Source organism: Pantherophis guttatus, chromosome 4 (genome assembly GCF_059756535.1).
Source record: "Pantherophis guttatus breed Tessera chromosome 4, ASM5975653v1, whole genome shotgun sequence".
In the NCBI taxonomy this organism is placed as follows: Eukaryota; Metazoa; Chordata; class Lepidosauria; order Squamata; family Colubridae; genus Pantherophis; species Pantherophis guttatus.
In genome coordinates this window covers 111,405,136-111,429,569 of record NC_142066.1, presented here as the reverse complement: position 1 = coordinate 111,429,569, position 24,434 = coordinate 111,405,136, and the positions used below count along the sequence as shown (strand labels likewise).

Below are 24,434 nucleotides of genomic sequence, written 5' to 3'. Positions count from 1 at the left end.
ATGACTATCCCACTCTGGCAGAAGAAGAGAAAATATTTCTCTAATCAATGAGGGCTGTCATGCTATGGAAACTACACACCATTTTAATTTATGGTGATTGTAAACATCGTCTATACTCTGCATCCAGTATTGAACCATTTTCTTTCTCTTTCCAGGCCACAGTTTTTGAATCATTTGTACTCAGATTATCATGGGACACTTTCAATAGTTAACTCTTTTTAAACAGCTCGTGTTTGAATCTAGTCACTTTCACATCTCTATTTTGGCAAAATATAGTGTTAGTAAATGTGGATCCTTTTTTTAGGATTCATAAATTTTAAGACACATGAAATATACTTGTTTTGCTCAAGACATTTGAGGGACAGAGATTGGATTATGCTGCAGTCAATCTAGGGATCATAAGAGTTTTGTATTTATGATTATATAGGTAGATAAAAATGTAGATTATTGTGGATTTTTTTTAAAAAGTTAAAGGTTAATTTTCACATCAAGGAAGATTAGTTGTGATTTATACTCATAATTGTTCAAAAGAATAAGAAAAACAATACATCTAGCATTAATGTTGTTTTCTGATAAAGTTCTTGAGTTTTGATAAAGTGTAGTTTAATACAGAAAGTGTTCTTTTTTGCATTGAACATATTAAAATTCTTTTTTGTATAAATATATAGAACAATTTTCATCAGAATAAGTGTTCTAGTCAGCACAGATGTCATGTTAAAAGGATTGGCACAAGAAATACAACAACTGATTTAAATACCATTTGTAAAAGTAATGTGGATACTGCTACCTAATGTATAGGCTGACAATGTTAAAATTATTGTTCTTATGTAACATAGGCATCAAGCTATCAAGGCTATTTCTATTGTCTCTGCATCCTCCACCACAACTTATCAATTCTCAAGTTGCTTTCTTTATGAGTTGGAAAAGCTTTGGTTTCTACTTAACATATGAGTAGTAGAAGTACAGTTGTGATAGAGGTGTCTGTATAAATTGCTATAATTAAATAAATAAATGAATGAATAAATAAATAAATAAATAAAATTTAAATATTGTAAATCCTAGGCTTCAAGGTAGTTCATGGTCCTTGTCCAGGGGTTTTGAAGACTTGAGACTTGCATTGATAGGAAAGCACAAAGATGGCAAGTTGGTAAATACTGTTTTTAGGTGAAAACTATTTCATTCAATTCCACTTGGTAAGCAGAGATGTCTTGGTATTCTTGTTATTAATGGTGACAGAGGCAATTGCTTTATTTTTCAGATATCCTTTTTTCTTTAAGAAGTCTGCCAACATATTGTTCTAACTTTCTTTTTTTAATTATTCAATCATTGCCTTCAGGCCAAGGTTGAACACTGTCAATGACAATTTACTTATATTTTGTGTAGATTGTGCTTGAAAAACTAAGATTTGCCAGCTTCATGTGAATATGTGTAGTATAAGTTAATTGTCAGGCACAATTAAGTTCACAAATGTAGAGTTCAGATGAATTACTTATCGTATCCTGCATATAATACAGGAATGACCCCAGACTACCTGCCTTTTCTTGGGAACATATAGATAAGGACCCATGAAAGTTATAGGGCAGGGGGATTACCACTAGGTCTCTTGGACTCAAGTCTAATTCCCACTTGAGCTCTCCTTGTCTGACTGGCAGCTTCCTAACAATGTAGTGATTAGTAATGTACTAAGTCTTCGGGGTAAATTGAAAAAGATTTAAGTAATTCTTATAAAAATGATCATTGACTATAAGGTGCTTTGAATAGAATCTCAGTCCTTGATTTGTAAGAAATTTGTGTTCAAATGTGATGCTTAGAAAATTATAACTAAAATTAAAGTTTTGTGGTGAAATGGTGCTTTATAGCTATTTTGGACTGGTTTTTTTTTTCATAACAGCTTTCTCTTGTATCTCCTCCTTTATTACATGTGACCATCTTCATTGTCCTTTGCTCTATACCTGTTAGTAATCTTGGTGGCAACTCTTTCCTTTCATATGGTAATACTTTTCAAGTGATCAAGTTTCACCTCATTTTATTGTCTTGGTTTGAATCTTGGCTTGAAAATGACCAGATGTTGACCAAGAGCTTTTCTTTATTGACCATGTAAATAAAAACTACTGGTAGAAACTGTCGATACTACTCTGACATGTGTACATAACTATTTCTGTGCAACATATTGAACAACAAGTATGTATCAAAAAACTGATATCTGAATAGCAAATCCAGGCGCCCACTAGGCTTTCATTAACCTTCAAAAAACAATAGAAGAAAAAATAGGTTTCTATAAAGAAGGTTTGTGTATAATCTTGTAGTATTGACAAAAGCAGTATCTTTTTTAAAAAAAATGGTATTTGATTAATTTAAATACAAACTTTCATTAATATGGAGAAGCTATGTTCACCTTGCACACTTCAATTTTTTAACTTAGAACGTAAAAGTCTTTCCATGAAAGGGTGATTTACATTTCTCTTGTCAATTTATGAATTTTAAAATGGTTTCATATGCAATGGCTTATATTTAGCTATAAAGAAATAATACTATATATGTGGAATTACAATACATGTATGCTTAAATGTTCATTAACATGGAATTTGAGAGTTGTGTAAATATAGGTAGTCCTCAACTTATAACCAAAATTTAGGCCAAAATTTATGTTGCTAAGTGAGAAATTGCAACAGCCATAAATGTAAGTCAGTTATCAAGCATCCAAATATAAATCATGTGACCAGGGGGGAATGCTGCAATGGTCATAAGTCTGAAAAATAATTATAAATCACTTTTTTCAGTGCTGTTGTAACTTCAAATGGTCATTAAATGGTCATTAAGTAAGTCAAGGACTACCTGAATGTTTGTTCCAGAAAAGTAATGAATAAAGCAAGTGAAGAAACAAAGCAAGTGAAGAGGGTTTTTTCTTAAGGCCTATTTATGAGTCTATCTAAAGTTCTTGATTTAATAACTTTGATAAAAGAACTCTATAGCCCAATCAAGAAGACTGATACATTGGAAAGTGTAATGTCTACCTGAATAAAAACCAAATCTTTTCTAGCTGTTTTCCAGATTTTTATGAATAGTACCAACATTGTTTCATCAGGAAATGCTAATAATAAAATAGGGGTCAAAAAACATAAATAAAGCTAACATTTATTCCCTTTGACCTGGGAATATATTCCCTTTCATGATTTTTTTTTCAGTTTAAGAAGATTCTTTATATATATTAGTGATATGTTTTTTTATTTTTACGTAAAAAAGCTATAAATCTTTTACTTAAAAATAATAAATATATATTTTCTTAAGATTTAATGTTCTGTCAGGAATTAATAAACACAAAGGCATGCATAGAATCTTCCAACTTGTAAATATAGAGATGGAAATGATGAAATTTCATTAAAATAACTAAAGTCTATTTTTTTTTTCACACTTCATCCCTTTCTTATGTGTGTGTGCTGTCATAAGAGGTTTGTGTCATATTGGTGTGATCCTATTTTCCTCATCTGACTTCATGTCCTATAGCAGGGGTGTCAAACTGGTGGCCCATGGGCCGGATGCATCATGCAAAACAGGCCGCGCTCACCCCAGCTCTGCGAAGGGAAAAAACGTCACAATACATCACATCACGTGATGGCAACATGACGCTGCAAGTTTGACACCTGTGTCCTATAGACACCACTGAATCAATTCCTTCCATGGACACTGCAGAAAATCAGTATTGAACTGTACTTCACATTAGAATTAATCCAGTCCCAAAGCCAGATATTTTTAAACACTTATAGATAGTCTACTGGAAGTAGAAGCATGTGGAAATCCATGTTTTAAGAGTTGACAATATAGTTTTTTCTGGAAATCATATATGAATTATGTTTTCATTGGTAGCTAGTGAGCTGTTTTCTAATTCAACATACATAATACAGGAACACTCTAATTCTTCAGGTAGAATGAGAATTTTGGTTTTATTCCTTTGTTAGCTAGAAAATGAGATTTATGGTAGTCAAGTTCATTTCATGATTGCAGTATTTTGGAGAGTTTTATTAGGGATGATGTGATATATACATCACTTTATCAATGCATATTAATTGAAAATATTTACATAACCTCTAGAACAAACAATTAATATACATTCCAAATTCATATGGATATGGAAGCCTAAATTACTTTGATTTTACCAATTTATCTGTCAAATCATTTATTATAAACACAAATTTGTCTAATACAATTAGAGAAGCGGTTTTTCAATAAGTCTCTAAATAATATACATGTACATATACATATACAGATAAAATTATTTTCTACGTTGTGCCATTAGTATTGAACATTTCAAAGCACAGTTATATTTAAAATCTTCACAGTGTATTGTATCATCAGATTATATGACAGTGAGAACAATTGATCAGTGGAACAACTTGCCTTTAGAAGTTGTGGGTGCTTCAACACTGGAGGTTTTTAAGAAGAAATTGGACAATCATTTATCTGAAATAGTATAGGTTCTCCTGCTTGAGCAGGGGATTGGACTAGAAGGTCTCCAAGGTTCTTTCCCACTCTGTTATTCTGTTATATTCTCTTCATAAAAGTGTTTAGTCATTTCACATCTTAGCACTTTCATATAGTTGCATGTATCTTCAGATTAAAAAGTGACAAGAACCTTGTTAAATTCATTGGTGCTATATATATTCTTTAGTGGTTTCTATTTTCCTAAAGCAGTGGTTCTCAACCTTCCTAATGCTGCGACCCATTAATACAGTTCCTCATGTTGTGGTGACTCCCAACCAGGGGTGGGTTCTAAAATTTTTTACTATCAGTTCTGTGGGCGTGGCTTATTTTGTGGGCATGGCTTTGAGGTCATATGACTGGGTGGGCGTGGCTAGCTGGTCATGTGACCGGGTGGCCATGGCTATGTGTATAGAGACTACTCAGAGGGCTGAAAAAAGTCATTTCTGACAGATCCTCGCACTTTTGACCATCCTCACATTTATGCCCGTGCAGCATTCCTAACAACCATGTCACTCATTTCACAACTGCTTCTCTTCACCATGGTGATAAGATAGGGCAAAAAACGTAAAATGTGAGGACAGTCGTAAATTCGAGGACTGATCAAAAGTGCGAGGACCAGTCAAAAATAACTTTTTCAGCCCTCTGAGTAGTCCATGTGCACAAAAGGACTAACCAGAGGGCTGAAAAAAATCATTTCTGACAGGTCCTCTCACTTTTGACCGGTCTTCGCACTTATGACTGGTCATCATGCCCATTGTAGCATTCTTAACAACCGTGTCACTCATTTCACAACAGCTTCTCTTCACCATGGTGACAAGATAGGGCAAAAACGTAAAATGTGAGGCAGTCATAAATTCGAGGATTGGTCAAAAGTGCGAGGACCAGTCAAAAATAACTTTTTCAGCCTTCTGAGTAGTCCATATGCATAAAAGGATACAGCAATAGAGAGGGATGAAGGAAGGCAAGGGAAATTAGAGTAGGAGTGAGGGTAAGAGAGGAGGAGAAGGAGAAAGGAAGAGGAAGTAGGAAGGAGAAGAAGGGGGGGGGAAAGAAAGTAAAAAGGAAAGAAAAGAGAGAGGTGGTAGATTTGAGGAGAAAGATTGCTGTACAATAAAAAAGATGAAATGAAGAAAGCCAACCCCAAACAAATATAAAGATATTAAGATAAAGAATGAATTGTTAAACTTTAAAGAATAAAAAAGAACAAATAGCAATAAATAGCAATAATTAGAAACACACATACAAACATACAATGTATTTTCTTTGAACAGAGTATTTGTCGGTTCACAAATTTAAACAGTGTTTAGTCATTCCAATTAAATTTACAATTTCTATATTTCCTTTTTGCCATATTTATTCCTCATCTATTTTTTAAAAAACCAATATTACCCTTCATCGTCCTCTCTAATCTTAATCAAATTCAATTTTTCCCTTCTATTTTATATTATACCTCTTCCCATTGTCATCTGTTTTTATATCCATCCTCACATTGGTTAATTATGTAATTATGTAATACAGTTGTTTAATACAAATTCAACATTTTAATATAAAACAATTAGTTATATAACTATCTTATATCAATCAATATGAACATGAATATTCCAATTATTTCCAAGCAATCCAATTTCTTACAAATCAATTAATTATATTTACCAATAATAATAAACCAAATAATTTCCCCCATATATTCCTCCAAACCACAACTTAACCATTTCTGCTTTCAACACAATATACAATTAATAGTATCTCAATTATTACAATTCCCTAGTTAAATAGAGCTTTTTTTCTTTTGTGTTTTAAAATCTTGATTCTCCTCTTTTGCCCTAAATTTCCCATTGTTTACAGTTTTGCACCTACCTTTTTTGGTGAGGAAAAAGAAAAAGAAATCTCTCTCTACCTCATTTTGTCACGTTGCAGTAAAGACCCTGCTTTACTTTCAGTTTCATTTTTCAGCATAGCTAGGGGGGAAAAATTTGCTCCTCTCTTTGCAGCTAGCAACAGAGTCCTCCGCAAAACAGCTGAGAGCAAATCAGCTGAGAGTCCGAGGCTGATCAAATCAACTTATGGTAATTAACCTATACTGAAGCTGAAAGGGGCTGTTTTTTTCTATTTTTGCAGGCACCGGTCTTCTCATTTGTTTTCTTTTAACATTGATCAGCTGTAGGGCGGCTCTTTGAAGCCCCGCAGCAAGAATTTAAATGGTTTGTTTCCCTCTAGCCATCAGCTGGGACTCAGGAGGCAGCAATAGATTGGGAGTGGGCAGGGTAAGCGACCGGCGATCCAACAGAGGCAGAGGGTTAGGGTGAGTGAAGACGTGGGAGGGGGGGCGAGAGAGAACTTTGGCGACCCCTGTGAAATGGCCGTTCGACCCCCAAAGGGGTCGCAATCCCCAGGTTGAGAACTGCTGTCCTAAAGGAAAAAACAATCTGCTGTATTACAATTTAAAAAAAAGATAATTGCAGGAAAGAATGTTTTAGGGATTTTGGCGTGCATGTAAGATTATGATATATATTATACATTCCATAGTGATTTTTTTCCTAATTTGCCTAATAATAGGCAAATTGAAAGTTGCCTATTATATAATACCTGATAATTGTGAATTTTTCTATATACTAAATGGCATATAGCACCCTTTAGTACTATACACTAAAATAACCACTTGCTATAATACTATATTATACACTTGGTATTACCATTTTCAATTTGTATACATTCTTCATCCTTCAGGTTATACTTACTGCAAGGAAAGCCACCATTTTAGCACAAGTTATGCTTGAAAATACATTGGAGGGATGAATATAGTTAATAGTTTATGTATTTGTGTCTTGTTACAACTTGTTTTATTGTGGTTCTGAATTATTACTTTCAAATTCAGATAATCACAAGGGCTACATTTGATGAACACGTATCTGTCTTCCCTGGATTTCCAACTATTTTGGGAACAGAAATATTGAGAGAAAAACAGATAAATGTTAGTTCTGATGATAGAAAATTTAGCCAATGGATACAATTAGCTACATGATGTCTGTCTTGTTTTCTAGCTCAAATATTGTTTTAAAATATTTCAATAATCACTTCAGGTAGTAGTGTTGTATAGACTTGACAATTACATAAATGTAATATTAAAATTTGTCTTTTTTCACCTGTCATCTTACTACTTTGCCTTTAATATTTGGAAATATGAGTAATATAATATTCGACTTTTGTCGATAACCAGAAAGTTGGAAGTTTGAGATTCTACCACGATTAAATCAGAAGCTGCATTTTCTCTAAGCGGATGTTGTAGCTCAGATGCTTTTTACACTAATAGCCTCAAGTTATACACCGAAATCTTGTCCATTTAAAAAAAAATTGAAAACAGGGCTCAGAAAGAGGTGCTACAGAATATGTAATACACAAAGCTAAAAAGGCCAATAATTTGATTTAATCCAAATATTTTGATCAAGAAGTAGGGTTTGAACTGTATAAATATTGTTTAATATTATTTAGCTATCTTTGTGACTTGCTGATTTTTCAAAAATAGGTGCATATTGTATACATTTCTGATAACATATTTACATATTTTTCAGTATAAAAAAACCTTTACACATGTAGCTTTATGCAAGTGTAGTCATGTCTAAATAGTACTTTCACATATCTAACTTTGCTAATTTATCTAAATGTTTGAAAAATTATGGGAGCTGTTAATAAACAATTCTATTGCTATAAATCATATCTAAGTTATTTTACAGAACTAGAAGAAATTTTATTATTTTGTCTCAGCAGGATGCAATGGCTGTTCAGCCAATTGACACTGAGGTTGAGCAGGCTCAGACCTAGATAGTAGTATTTGAATGGAAACCCGCAGCAAAAGAGGTGGTGTAGGCTGACTGGAAAGTAAAAAACAAAATAACCTGGGAAAAAGCACTGGGAAAGCAACTCACACTGTTGCCAAAAAGAAAGAAAGAAAGAAAGAAAGAAAGAAAGAAAGAAAGAAAGAAAGAAAGAAAGAAAGAAAGAAAGAAAGAAAATCAAAGAAAATCAAAGAAAATCAAAACAACATTCCTATATAGTCACCAGGAGCTGAACATGACTAGTGTTCATTGGGCCTCTATTGTATAAAAGTAGGAATAATTTTTAGTACTGTGCTGTGATTTCCTCAGCTGCTGTTCAAACTATTACCACTCCCATGACGTCTTTCTTTCAGAAAGAGTAATGTAATTACTCCTAATCTCAAGGTGAATCTCACCTTGAGATTAGGAAGTCACAGATGGAAGGCAATCATAGTTGCCTTTCTGAAGCTAGAAGAAAAAGCCTGAGAGAGTCCCTCTGCAATTTTATGCAATCCGCATATAATGCTACACTTCTTGGTATTGAAATTCAAAGATGTAGCTCTTCTAAATTGGAACTTCATAACTATAAATACATTGGATTGATTAGAAAAAGAACACAGAAGTATTAACAGTTGGTGACAAGAACTGAGGAATAGCTATTTACCTATTTGTTTGATTGTTTGTATCCCACCTTTATTATGGTTAAAAACTACCAAGATTTAACTCTGGTTTAAAAGATGTGAATGATGTCTTACTTAAGTTCCCATTTCTATTATAGAAGAATATAAACCATGTACATATAATTGTGCTTTGATTTTTAAAAATGTGGAGTGTAAATAGTGCTGGCTATAAAGTCTCACAGAAAATTGGGGATTCTTGATTGCAGGAAAGTAATTTTTCTAAGATATGTGTGTGTGTGTGTGTGTGTGTGTGTGTGTGTGTGTGTGTGTGTGTAATTCCCATGATAGGAAAGATTCTACTATAATAAAAATGAAAAGACATTTTACAGAGAGATTCTAGAAGAAGAAAAAAATCTCCCTCATGGATATTAGTATTATTTTTGTGGGGAAAAAAGATATGTTTGAGGTCCAGGCTAATAAACACAGAAACATAATTATTAAATTTTGAAATCTAATTGTTTTGAAGATTAGTGGGTAGCTTGTTTTTAGAAATCTGCACATGATGCTTATCTATACTCTAAATATGTTTTAAAAACTATTTTCTGATAAGAAAACTAATATACAGAAGGTATATCATATTCCAAGTAATCCTAAATTAATGCTTTTCAATATAGGGAGAAAGAATAATTTGTTTTAATTGATTAGAAATAGATCAGCTCAAAAGGACACTAAAATTGATATAGCCATAAGTATAATCTTAAAACGTATACAATTAATTTATTGACTTGTTTGTGATCTGTTTAATTAACAGGATATATGAGGACTGCTTATTCCTTGTCTTTTCTAAAATTCAAGGGTAAAACAAATACTTTAGTTTATTCCATATACACAGTAAATATTTAGAACTCCCATAATTTATTTCTTTTCTTTCGTGCTATTTAAATCATAGACTTTTACAGGTAATAATATTAAAAAAATCTTGGTAAGTGATAAACTTCAGAGATGGAAATAGGTTTTTACTTTCACAGTGAAGTAAAAAATCAAATTTAAAACAGAAATTTCCTACACTGTCTTTATTACCCTAAATTGTGTTTTGCGTAAAAAATAATAATTATGGATTGTATTTATATTCAATTTTCTATTTCTTGCTAAGTGGTTTTTGTATATAACAACTATTTGCTTGAAACCTTGCTCAGTTTCTTAGACCCTGGCTTTACTTGAGCTTTTCACTGATCCAAAAGCTTTTTTGTTTCTGGGCTATAAATGCTTTTGTTATTCAAATCTAATGGTTTGAGATCATCTAAGATAAACATTGATCTAGAAAAGTGAAGAGTTTTATTTTAGATCTGAAAACCCCTCTTATGAAACACTTTATGCTTACTCACTTCTGTTTAGATATTTAGGTCTCTCTTTTGCACTTTCAGTTTGTGGTTACTGCTTCTTCTTTGAGAGAACGTTTTAATTGTTTTCTAGTTTTACTATTATTAAATTGATTACTTGTGAATTGGTGCTATATAAAGATTCATGTATTTACATCAAATTCTGCTTCTGAGTGAATCATGTATTTTTAAGCCATCTACTTGAGCAATTTGTATTTTTGCCACTATTCATTGCTTCACATATGTGATATTGCTGTAAAGGAAAAACAAGTCAGAATGTAGTCAGGACAGATGATGGGCCCAAAAGTCTAGTAGCATGCAGAATATTGTGTCAGAGATTTGCATTTAATTTTTATCATTTTCTTTCTCTGTATTTCTATTATATTAGCTCCATTGAGTGTTCTTTCCAGTTTCCCTCCTCCACATATTACAGTTGATGAAATAATCCAGTTCATTGAAAGACTGTTTGCTTTTTCAGTTGTCTTTATTCCCAGTAATTCATAGAAGAGAGAGTTAGAAGTTGGAAGCAAAGAATTGTCATAATTTTCTATTTTATAAAAAATGTTTTGCCATTTGCTATTATTAAGATAGCCCATTAAATATGATGTTGACAGGAAATTATAGTATTATGAAATAAAATAAACTCATGCTTATCTTATTAAGATTAATGTTTTGAGATTGGTTTGGTTTGGCCTGCATATATGATGTATTAAGAGGCAAGACCCCAACTTGTACCATTTTCTCATGTCTAACCTGAGTAACATGTGTTCAGTTCTGACCATTCAGTCTGTTTACATAACTTCCTGCTCTTAGCTCTAAGTTGTAAAGATTTCTGGTTTCTAAATGGATATGACCATGTAGTTTTCTTGGCAGCAAGTAGAAATAGCTTGCCAATGTTCTTGGAAATTTTTGGCTTCCTTAGTAGAACCATGGGATTTCTCCCATTTAAGTACTAGTTTGGACCAACTATGATTAGTTTTTTGACATCAGCCAAGGCTAATTCTACCACCTGTAATATACCCTGCAAGAGTACCTAAATATAGTATAGTCATCTTTGTTATAGATAAGACTCTATTTCTCCTATCTGTCAAATGAAAAATTATATTGGGCAACTACCCCAAAAGGTACTTCAAAGTTCTTTTGGGGGGAAAACTTTCCACTTTATATTCTTCTAATGTATATATATTTCTTTCACTATTAATCTTTTATTTTAAATTATTTTTAAATTAAATGTATAGCAGGGGTATGGCCCAGGGGTGAAATCTAAAAATTTTCGCTACCGGTTCTGTGAGTGTGGCTTAATTAGTGGACGGGGCTTGTTGGTCAGGTGACTTGGTAGGCGTGGCTTGTTGGTCAGGTGGGCGGGGCCAAGTCGACATCATTTCTTTGCCCTTTTTTAACCTACAAAACACAACACAACACAACACAACTGGCTCATCCACAATGTAAAAGCAGCTGTGCTAGACCCAAAATGGCCTCTGCAACAAGCAGGAACCTCACACAAGCACAAAAAGCCCAAAAAACCAACTTTCACACTTCACACACACAAAATTCCACATACAGCTTTGTGAGATTTTGTGTGTTTGTATAGTTAGAGTGAAACACTACAGAAACACATAAAATCTCAGAAAGCTGCACAAATATTATTTTATTTTATTTTTATATAAAAGCAGCTAAATTTAAAACTTCCTAAACTTTAAATGGCTAGGTCTAAAAAAAGAACAACTAAAAAAAACCACAATTAACTATTTTTTTTAAAGCTCCCAAAGGGGGAAAAAAACTTACAGGCAGGCAAGCAGGCAGATAGAGCTGCTCACCAATGAGCTTGATTGCAGGCAGGGAGATTCAGTTGCTTGCTGATGCAGTGGATTGCAGGGATTACAACAAGCGAAGCAAGGCAGGCGTTGCAACCAGCGGCTCAGGATTCAGTCCGAAGAGCGAAGGTAAACAAGCTGGAGGCTGTGGGGGAAGGGATTTTTGCTATCGGTTCTCCGAACTGCCCACTGCCATCGCTACCTACTCGCCCGAGCCGGTCCGAACGGGGAGCATTTCGGTCAGAAGTGTTTTAGTGCAAAATGCTGGTCTTCATCTACTTACTACCTTTATTTTCTGGAGGGCTATGTACCACCTGTGGGCCTAGTCAGTTTTGGAAAATAGAAATGGTAACTGTTGTCCACTGTTTTGCTTTGAAGTGTTCCCATCTGCCTGAAAATAAAAATAAACAGAAAGAAGACCACTGAACACATTTTTATTGTCAGGCAAGAGGAGAGATTTATCAAATTTATTTACAGTAGAGTGTGCATATGATTTCTAATGTCTATGAAATTGTATATGAAAATTAGTTTTCCTTACCAAGCATGCTACTGCTACTGTTTAGAGTGGGTAATTCCTTCCTTCCTTCCTTCCTTCCTTCCTTCCTTCCTTCCTTCCTTCCTTCATTCATTCATTCATTCCTCCCCGCCTTTATTTTTATAAATGCCTCAAGGTGGCAAACATATCCAATACACAAAAACATACACACAATAACACACCTTTCTCTTTTTGTCCCCATAACAACCCTGTGAGGTGGATTGAGTTTAGAGAAAGTAACTGGCTATAGGTCACCCGGCTTGGTTTTCATGGCTAAGGCATGGCTTGAATTCACAGTCTCTGGCTTTCTAGCCTGGTACCTTAACCACTAGACCAAACTGATTTTGTTTTGTTTTTTTCTTTCTTTCTTTCTTTCTTTCTTTCTTTCTTTCTTTCTTTCTTTCTTTCTTTCTTTCTTTCTTTCACTTATTAAGGAAGAGGGACAAAGACAGTTTGGGACAATTTTCTTGACACTGTTGGACACGCTGAATGTGGATGATATATTTTGTAATTTATCATATATAATGTGTACTTGCCTGGGGTAGCAGGAAGAAACATATAGATAATATGTTTACAACCATAATTGTGACCAGAAATTTTGTCACTAAGTAATTTGGCCTTTAAGTGAATTGTGCATTATTTTACTGTCTTTTTTTGCCACTGTCATTATGCAAATCACTGTGGTTATTAAGTGAATATGGTCATTAAGTAAATTCAGCTTTTCCATTGACTTTGCTTATCAGAAGCCAGGTGAGAAGATCAAAAAGACAGTCATGTGACCCTGGGATGTTGCAAGCATTGTAAATACTGCTGGTTACCAAGTACTTGAATTTCGATCAAATGACTGAGGACACTGTGACAGTCATTGGAGAAAATATGTTGTTCCACGCAGTAGAGCCAATGTCCTTACCAATCTAACAAATACATTAAGATCTACTTCTTCCCCTTTACTTCTCTATGATCCAGTCCACTTCATCAAAGGCTTACTTCTGCTTTCTTCAGGGTAGTGTCTACCATCATTGAATCCACTTGCACTTTTGCAGTTCAAGGTAGTCCCTCCTGATTTGGCACATCTTTATAATGTTTAGTGTCATTGAGGAGAAATCGCAACAAGGGTAAAAAAAAAAAAAGCCCTATTACAGGATCTTTGGTTCTCGTGTGTTGGCCTGTATGAACTGAAAATGGTTTTGTTTTGTTTTTTTGCAATTTGTTCTTTTTCATATTCTTATAATTTATCTCCAGAGAGACATTACAGCTTTTCTATTTAACCTCATAATGAATATATTGTACACAACTCTGAACAAGTCCTATTATAATAAACTATTTACAACTGTTACAACTACTCTAGTATACTTTTCAACAAACATATGTACTTTGAACAATTATTGGTAAATATAAATAATACTAAAATAAATTGACTGTTAATACCGGATAAGTGCAATGTTTGATTCCCATTTTATATATATAGTTTGAAATGAGAATTCATATACTAAGGGAATTCCAAGCATAAAACTATGTAAACATTCACCTTATAATTAATGTTGTACCTGGAAAACTGTAAAAGATCCTAACTACAACTCAGGAATATTTTAATTGTGATCTGCTTTGCATGGAAATGTGGACATTTATTTTCAGCCATTATTGCAGGAATCCAAGTATATAGAGTAGTTTTTCTATTCTTATTAAACTGAAATGAGAACTGCCTGATGAAACTAGTTAATAAGCTTCATGGCTAATTTTTTTTTGCTGGATTACATTGGTGCCAAATAATAAATTATAAGAGATTCACCTTTTCACTCATAATAAAGACAAGTACTTTCTAGTTGACAGAAATAAAATCCTATCAATAGAATCATCATCTGACTATTAAAAAGTATTTGCCTATTGTTTAATGCACTTACTTTTAAAAATGCTATGAAAATAAAGCTTGGAACTTTGTTTTACTTGCCATCGTTTGAAAGTTATGTGAACTGCTGCTGTTTTATATTCAGATTATCATTATCCCACTTTCTACCCTGAACTACTTAGTTATTTAGTTAGCTATCATAGTCCTTCTAGCAGCTTGTTTTCCCATACTGCTCTCTGTTTTAATTTGTTGGAGTGCTGGAAGGACTTTCAAAAACTGTTCATTGTTTTTTATTCATTGTTTATTTCTGACCTTAGGTATGCACATCCATTTTTTATTTCTGACCTTAGATATCCACATTTTTTTCTCTTGGAAATCTATCATTGACACTGGATGCAGTGTGGAGGAAAGAGGTCTTTTGCTTGTCAGCATTGTTTCTCTTTTTAATCACTTAACCTGCATGGATTTATGCTATCCTTTGGGCAGCATCACTTAAATTTTATGATATATGCCAATGTTAATCTTACTAAATAGTTCTGTTATTTAAAAATCACTAGTATATGGCCAGACATTCTTAAACTGGAAGAAATTATCAATTGTAGTTTAGCTTATTCCATTTTATTAGTTGCTGATGTTGACAAAATTAATCTGATCTGGGTTCTTCAAATGAGAAGTGAGCGCTCAAGGCTGTGAAATTGTTAGGCTTGATTATCTATAGATGTGTTACTAATTAGATATGGTAAACTGTAGGTTTGTTCATCCGGTGTGACTAAACAAAAAATGAAATATGATGCACTGAAGAAATTCCAAGGTGATAATTGTTTTATAATTACTTTTATTAGTGGAATTCAAGTGGGATTTTTAATACCTGGGCTGGCAGGTCCGTGTTTTATGCTTTTTGTATGTGTACGAGCCATTTAAAAACACACCTTATTCTTTGTATTTAATAGTCAATTTGTCAAGACTTTTTATTAGGTTGATTGATAAAATTCAGTCTAACTGCCTTCTTCAGTGCAACATTTTAGTGAGAGTTGCCTTGTGGAATATATACTTTGTATAAGGTATGAACTAAGGATAAGTTGGTGATTTGTTGTTGCCTGAGAGATTTCAATTAATTGGTTGCTGCAAAAGATGTTCTCCATTGTGGGTGGAGACAGCAGCCAGGCATGGGTTGTACTCATCTGTTCAGTTTGAAGGACTGAGTCTGTCAGTTGTTAAGTCCCGCCCTTGTTGCTAGGGGCTTCCAGCTTTTGACTCAGTCATGTCAAGAGCTTTCTCCTCCATTCTGGATGAATTTTTGCTGACCTTGTTCTGGACTTTATGTTTCAACTTCTACTGTGAGTGACTGTTTTTGTACCAGCATTGCTGGAATTTGAATTCCCCGCCGGCTAGAACTTCAGCTCTGGCCGTTGGCAGGGGCATCTTGGCTGTCTGAAGAGTTTATACTTGCAGCTCTGCCACCGGGCTGAACAGCAAGTATTCTGGGTTACCAGTGGTGGAATCTAGCACTCCCAAAGACAGCCGAGAGTCGGATAGTGGAGCTTCGCGCTCCCAGGACCAGCGGGAAGCCGGATTTCAAGCACCTTCGCGCTCCTTGCAAGGGCTCATCGGGTGGCCATTTTGAAAGACTCTTCCACCACCTGATGCTTCAGATTAATGGCAGAGCTTCGTGCTCCCTTTGGCCTGCCTGTTATTTGGCCGTAGCCCTAGGACCACTTCCTGCATAACCGAAGGAGTGGCAATTATCATCAGCCGCTTCCTGGGAACGCCGCCTGACTGAGGAGCTTTGCGCTCCCGATTTTTCTTCAGCAGCAGCAGCAGCTCAGTGCATTGCGGAGCTTCGCGCTCCCCTCAGGTGATAATCACCATTGTTGGGCTTCGCACCCTCTCTAGCTGCCATTGTTGGGCTTTGCGCCCTTTCTAGTCTCCTGCGGCAAAGGATTAATCACAGGAGCTTCAGCCGCCCTGCACACTGGCCGCCTTACTTTGGCCGCCATTACAGTGCCGCTGTTCCCCATGGCACGAACATTGTTTACAGCTGCCTTGCGCTCTCTCCGCATTGGATGGCCTGATTTCATCGTCCCATTACCACCGCAGCTGCCTTAACTGCCAGGGGACATTGCCGAAGCCTCGCGTTTCCTGGGAACGGCTGCCTTTAGGGGCTTAGCGCTCCTTCCATTGAGCTGTTCAGCATTGCCTCCTTTTCTCCACCGTTTCAGGCGGCAGAGACCCAAAGCATTAAAATGCCTATGGCATTATCCAAATCCAAAAGAGCCGAGTCCTTGCATTCTCCTAGGAGTGTGGAGTCAGACCCAAGGAACAGTGTACCGTGGCCCTCCATGGCTGATATCACTGGAGACAGCCGTCATAGTAAAGGGGTTACCACAACTCATTCCAAACTGGCCCGTGACAAAGCCGGTTCAAAAACATCTCTTGTGTGTTTCTGTGCTATATGTCCAAAGGACATATCTGATTACTTAGTATCTGCAAGACTTCACTTTTAAATTATCATTACACTTTTTCTTCCACCTCTTAACTCAGATGCTTTGTCGATGATATGGCTATGATGTGTTTATTTTCAGATTTATTTCGTTTACCGGTTATCTTTATACCAGTGCTCAGGGTAAGCAAACATTTGCATCTCTATTTCTGTTCACTGACTCTGCTACCTATTAGCTGGCATCCCTACCTATTAGTGAAGTGATGCAGAAATGACTAGAGCCCTATCATGAAAATGAACAATTTTAAATTCCCATTTAGACAGGATAAGTTTTTAACTGTGGCAAAGATGGAGAAATTATTTCTTCAGTGACTCAAAAGATTATGTTTATTATTTTTTATGTCATTTCACCTCCATGCATTTTTTTCTCTCTCTCTTTAATATTCGGAAGTTATGTGACATCAGTTTCACCATTTTGAGAATCAATTGTACTTCCTTGGACATTTTTTTTAAAGTTTCAGTATTCCCCTTTGGTCATATAGAAAAAGAAATATCTTTAAAGACATCCTACATATTTTACTTCCGAACAGCATATTGCACATATGTGATATGTATACTGTAAATAAATACACCATCTTGTATTATTACTTGCTAAATATTTTTGCACTAACAACCTCCCTTCAATTGCTTATAGGCAACCTATAACAATTATTTTGGAGGGCCGAGGCCCTAGTAGTTTATTCATGGAACTGATTAATGCTTCCTTAAAGAATAGTATGCATCATTCTATCAAACTGGAATTGAATAAATTAAGTTCTTTTTGTTTTGACAATTAGTGTAAAAGAATTGACATTCTTTTCTTTTTATTGAAAAGTTTTACAAAAAAGAAAGAATTTCCCCCCCCCACCCTTTGCCCCCCTTCATCCCACCCTCCCCCCCCCGACTTCCCAGAGCAAAATACAAGGTATTTCATTTAGCCAAACATAAACTAGATTAATCTACTTATCCTCAAAGTACTACCTCCCCCACTGAAACTTTAACTCTACTACCGATAACCAAATACTTCTAATACTAACAGTCATTCATAAGCTATTTGATATTTTCTTGTCTGATGCTTATTTTGAATATAATCAATCCATCTTCTCCATTCCGATATGTATCTTTCTTGCGTGTGGTCCTTCAAGTACGCCGAGATTTTCGCCATTTCTGCTAGGTTTGTTACGTTCAATGTCCACTCTTCAATAGTAGGCAAAGAGTTTCTTCCAATATTGAGCTACCAGCAGCCTAGCTGCTGATATTAAGTTCAAAATCAATTTAGTCTCTGAAACTGTACAGTCCGTAGTTATACCCAATAGAAACAATTGAGGAGTAAATTTCAACCTTCTTTTCAAAATGTTCTGCATCACCCACCAAATTTTTATCTAAAATGCCTTGATTTTCTTGCAAGTCCACCATATATGATAATAGGTTGCATCATTACATTCACATCTCCAACATTTAGCTTGCAAATTCGAGTACATACATGATAATTTCTTAGGATCTAAGTGCCATCTATAAAACATTTTATAAAAATTCTCTCTCAAATTTTGTGCTTGCGTAAATTTAACATTTCTGACCCAAATCTTTTCCCACGTTTCCATCATCACTGGTTCCTGAAAGTTTTGTGCCCATTTAATCATACAATCTTTAACCAATTCAGTTTCTGAGTCTATTTCCAATAATGCATTATACAACCTTTTAATATGCATCTGACTTTGATCTCTAATCTGTTTCACCAAATTTTCCTCATTTTGCATAATCCCAATTTTTTGAACCTCCCTCCATCTAGCTTGGAGCTGACCATACTGACACCAAGTAAAAATTATCCCTTCTTCTTTTAATTCCTCTAGAGATTTCAATTGCAACTTACCCCTTTCCAAAAGAAGAAGCTCTTTATAAGTAATCACCTCTATTCTTTGCTCTGTACTTATATTTTCTATTACATGTCTGGGGTTTGCCCATATAGGTATCTTGTAATTCAGCTTATATTGGTACTTTTTCCACACCCTCAACAATGCATTTCTACGTATATGATCCTTAAACACTTTATCCACTTTTTTTTCATACAACAAGTAAGCATGCCATCCATATAACAAATCATAACCTTCTATATTTAACATTCTTTCTTCAGTTAAGTTGAACCAGTCACTAATTTGTGATAAAGCTGCAGCTTCATAATACAATCTTAAATTAGGCATTTTAAGACCTCCTCTCTCACGTATATCCTGTATAATTTTCAGTTTTACTCTTGGTTTCTTCCCAGCCCAAATAAAAGTATTAACCCCTTTCTGCCATTCCATCAGATTTCCATCTTTTTTAAGCACTGGTATCATTTGAAACAAAAATAAAAACCTAGGTAATACATTCATTTTTATTGCTGCTATCCTTTCCAGTAGTGATAGTTATAACTTTTTCCATTTTTCCATTTCTTTCTGTACTTTTTGCCAAAGAATTTCATAATTGTTTTTATACAATTTCGTATTTGAGGCTGCAATATATACTCCTAGATACTTAACCTTTTTAACTACTTCAAACCCCGTTATTCTCCCTAAATCTTCTCTTTGAGTTATGGACATATTTTTAGTTATCATCTTTGTCTTGTGAAGATTTACTTTAAATCCAGATACTTTGCCATATTGAGCTACTATGTCCAGCATATAGGGAGCCGCTTCTATAGGTTGAGATAAAGTAAGAACCAGGTCATCTGCAAACGCTCTTAGTCTATAATCCTGCTGTCTAATTACAATTCCTTTTATTTTATCAGAATCACGTAACTTATTCAACAAAACTTCTAAAGTTAAAATAAACAACAATGGCAACAAGGGACAACCCTGCCTCGTACCTTTCTCAATTTTAAACACATCTGTTAAACCTCCATTAATTATTATTTGTGCTGTTTGTTCCTGATATATTGCTCTAATTGAATGTATGAAATACTCCCCAAAGTGCATTTTTTCTACTATTTTAAACAAAAATTGCCAGTTCAATCGATCAAATGCTTTCTCTGCATCCACAAATATAAACGCTGCAGGGACCTGATTATTTTTCTCCAAATATTCCAATAAATTTATAATTTGCCTAACATTATATTTCATCTGTCTCTCTTTTATAAAACCTGATTGGTCATTGTGAATAATTTGTTGCATAACTGGAATTAGTCTATTCGATAGTATCTTAGCAAAAATGTTATAATCCGTATTCAAAAGTGAAATTGGCCTAAAATTTTCAGGTTTGGTACAGTTTTGATCTTCCTTCGGAATCAATGAAACAAAAGCTGTTCTCCAAAAGGGTGGGACTCCTCCCCCTGATTGAATTTTACAAAATAGAGTTTTAAGCGGCTCTACCATTTCAAGCTGTAAGTTCTTATAATAAACAGCTGTTAGTCCAACTGTTCCTGGAGCTTTCCCTATTTTTAACTGCTTAATTGCTGCAACAATCTCCTCCGAAGTTATTGGTTGATTCAATCCTTCCCTCTGTTCCAACGTTAGTGCTCTGTGAATCAGCTGGAAGTTGTGTTTTCTGTGTCACCACTGACACAACTGGGGAGCCTCCCCCTCCTTTAGCAACTCCTGGTTTCACTTGCTTAGAAGCCATTTTTTCCCTTCTCCCCCCCTCCCTCTTTTCTTTGAAAACAACAAAGTCTTTAATGATGTTAATTTAAAGTCTCTGAGTTGCCAGACAAAGTAGTTTTTTTCCCCCTTGTTCTCTTCCCTCCGCACTCTACGTTCCCAGCAGTTAATAGGCAGCTAATCCACTCTCCCAGCGCAAAGTTCTCAAGCACTTTCATTTCAGGCTTTCACTTTCAAAGCCCTGACAAAGATGCCATCTTCCGCCTTCAGCTCAGGATTCAGATCGAAACAAAGTAACTTTGGAGTTAAGCTCTGTATTTTTAAGGCTTGTTCTCTTGTTTTCCGCTCTGCCTGCGCTTGGGATCAGTCAAACTCACGTTTTAAAAGCAGGATCGGATTGCGGCTTCTCGCCCTGCTTTTGCAGGGTCGTCCTGGCTCCGGAGCTTCTTGGCGGGCTGCCTGAGGAGCTCACACCCTCCAAGCCTCTGGAAATGATCCAGAGGACTTTCGGGGGGCTCTACTCTTGCCCACCAGCTCTCCTCTCCTTCTTTTCCTGAAGGAGAGTTTTTTCAGCCGTTTGACAGCTGATTTACACTGTCAAAACGGCTTTTACGGTGATGCAGGGCTGGCGATCATAAATGACCGTTCACGGAGCCTGCGGTGCCAACAGGAAGTCAAGAATTGACATTCTTAAATAACAGGGTATTAGTGGATTGGATAGTTAAAGAAAATATAAATCTTTAAATCCTACTGCTTGCAGCATTTTTATTTTTAAAAAACCAGGTTTTTTCTTTATAATTATTAGAATCATCTGTTTTTATTGTCAGCAATTTATTATAGCCTGAACAATTTACCAAATAGGATGAAAATACATTGAACGTAAGTAGGAACAGTTGCTTGCATTAGTGTGCTTTTTATTTAGCTGTATTATTTATATAGGTGTCCAAATTACTGTGAGAGCTGGCAAGATTAAAAACAAACACAAATCACTGAACATAACTATAGTGTTCAAAGCCTTATAAAAGGCTAACAGAGTTTGGAGCCATACAAATCTCTAAGAAGATGCTATTCCATAGGGCAGGAGTTGCCACTATGGAAGCATGCTTTCAATATCCAACAATATGACATTGTTTAATAAAAGAGACTCGGAGCATGCCTTCTTTATTGGATCTGATGAGGTGAGAAGAAAGGCAATTGCCCTAAATGACCAGCACCTTGAATTGTGGAGTAGTGATGTTACATGGACGTAATGAAAAACATCAAAATTTTGAACCATCTGCAGCTTCCAAGTGCTGATCACACAGCCCCATGGAGGGGTATTACATTAATCCAAGTGAAAGATGATCAAAGTGTGATTCTCATAAGCAAAGTATCCCAATCCATGAATTTATATAATTTCTGTGTCAGGTTCTGGAATGGCGCTGTGAAATAAGACTCCAGACAACCAGGATCCTAGGTGTAGAGGTCTTTATCAGGTGCTCCGGCACATTCCAACAATCACCATTTACAAAGAGAGATATTGTCAGCACTAACGTGCACTGCTCCCCACCACCTTTTTAAAGCCTCCTGTGCTCCACCCGTGACTCCACCCCTTGGCTCCGCCCCAATCACACGCTCCGCCTGCAACTCCTTCCCGGCTAACCCACATCCGTCCTAGCATAGCTAACTCACATTAGTGCTTTAGTTTTCAGGCTTTAACTCCGCCTAGTTACTCAGCTCATCACATCAGCAGGCATGGCCCCGAACATCAGCTGTTTCCAGGCCCGCCTCTCAGCTGTGCAGTGGCGACGGCTTTGGAGGCTTCAGGGGTCATAGCGAATATGGCAGCAGTTGCAGCAGTGGTGGCAGGCTCCGGACAGCTAGGCTGGTCGGCCGGACACACTCCTAGGCGTCACTGGGTCAGTAAGTGAGCCCCCCAGTCCCACCTGAATGGTAGCTCCGAGCCGCAGCACGGCAGGGCTGACATTCTGCACAAGATAAACCTGTTTAAAAAACCCTCCCATCATCCCAGCTTCCAAGCAGAAGCAAAAATCTAGGAAGACCTCCAGATTGTACATGAACACTGAGGAAATGCACCTCTATGCAGAGTTAAAGATGGAAAATTGCAAAACCTAAGGGGCTTAAAGCCCACATTGACTCTGTCTTGCCAGGGTTACAACAGAAGCCCCATCCATACCGTCAGTATCCCCAGATACTCAGAAATGATCTTAATGGTATTGCTCGATTGATCCAGGAAGGAGATATTGTAATCAGTCACATAAATATTGAAGATAACTCATACAATAGTATTTGAATACTCATAAAACTCATATGTTTACGACTACTAATACGACTACTTCTACCGCATAGCTCCCAATGACCGGTAAAATCCTACAGAGTTGGTCTCCTCTGGGTCCTGTCAGCTAAACAATGTCAGCTGATGGGCCCGCAGGGGAGGGCCTTCTCTGTGATTGCCCCTGCTCTCTGGAACCAATTACCTCCTGAGGTCCGGACCGCCCCCACCCTATTGGCCTTCCGGAAAGTGGTGAAGACCTGGCTTTTCCGGCAGGCCTGGAGCCGTTGATCTCGTTGCTGCAATCTTGCGAGATCCGGCCATGAATGGAGTGTATGGGTTTTTAATATTTTTTTAAAACAACTTTTATGGTATATTGTTCGTATTATTTTTTGTTGTAAGCCACCCAGAGTCCCCAGGGAGTTGGGCGGCATAGAAATGCGAAAAATAAATAAATAAAACCAAATATTAACAAAATTTAATCAATCCCGGGAATACATCTCAAAATCCCCACAATTTCTAATCCTTAAAAGTTTAAGTACACAATACACTTAATACACTATTAATATTAATAATAGAATTAGATTATCTGATCCTAAACTTCCACCTACTAAGTTTAGCTTATTTTTAATTATAATAGATTCTATCATCTATTAATATATATGCTACTAAGTTTCCCTATTTGTATTTTCTATTTTTTCTTTTTATTAATATATTTTATCATTATCCATCATCTCTTAACCTTTTTGGAGTTCCATCATTTATTGACCTTTTAAACACCCTTTTATTTCTCCATTGTAGTGGAGGCAGCATCCAGGAATGGGTTGTCTTCGTCTGTTAGCCAATAGGAGTGAGACTGTCAAAGCTGCGAGGACACGCCTACATCAACAATCTCCAGCTTTTGTCTCAGTCCTAGCTAAGGACAGACGTGTGTTTTGCATAGGGCAATTTCTGGATTTTTTCAAAATAATTTAAAGTGTTTAGATTGTTTTCTCTGTGGCAGCTATATTACCAATGTCTAGCTGTGCCACCAATATACCAGTGTGAAGAGCTTTTAGTTCGAGCCCACTGAAGGCCGCCCTGCGGCAGGGCAGGTCACCGGCCAGTGACTCTGCTGGGTAGCCAGTCAAGCGGAGCTCATCACGCTGACCTGAGAGCCTCAGGAGAAGGCTCCGAAGCGTTCCGGCTTGGCAGTAAGCTTAGTACTCCACTTCTAGCTGAAGGACAATCAGGCTGACAGGAAACCTGGGCTGTCAGTGACAGCCGCCACCGAGCTTGAGAGGTCACTGCCCATTATGGGCATACTCGTGAGGAGCCGGCCAGTGCCCTTGGAAGTGGGCATGATTCCCGAGCCTCTGCTCTTCTGAGCACACTCAGAAGAAACCAGGGCAGCTTTTTTCTTGTGGCTGAAGCCTTTGATCAGCTCAGCTCTTCAGCGTTAAGCCAAAAATGGCGGACGTAGCACCCAGAGTCAGTGGGACTCTGCCTGCCAACTTGGCCACCTCAGAGGTTGGCATCCTGGGCGACAAACATGCAGAGACCTCGGGAGTGAGGTCTGCAAGCAGGAAAGCGGCTGTGGAGATCTCTAAGAGAACTAAGAAGATCCAGAAGTCGTCCAAACAGCGCAGA

The 24,434-nt window shown here is 36.4% G+C and overlaps 1 protein-coding gene across 6 annotated transcripts in view; it reads left to right on the top strand.

Moving 5' to 3' along the window:
* LOC117656007 (ubiquitin-conjugating enzyme E2 E1) overlaps positions 1 to 24,434 on the top strand; it is a 71,412-nt gene that overhangs the window by 3,478 nt on the left and 43,500 nt on the right. The gene's annotated exons all lie outside the window — the stretch shown is intronic.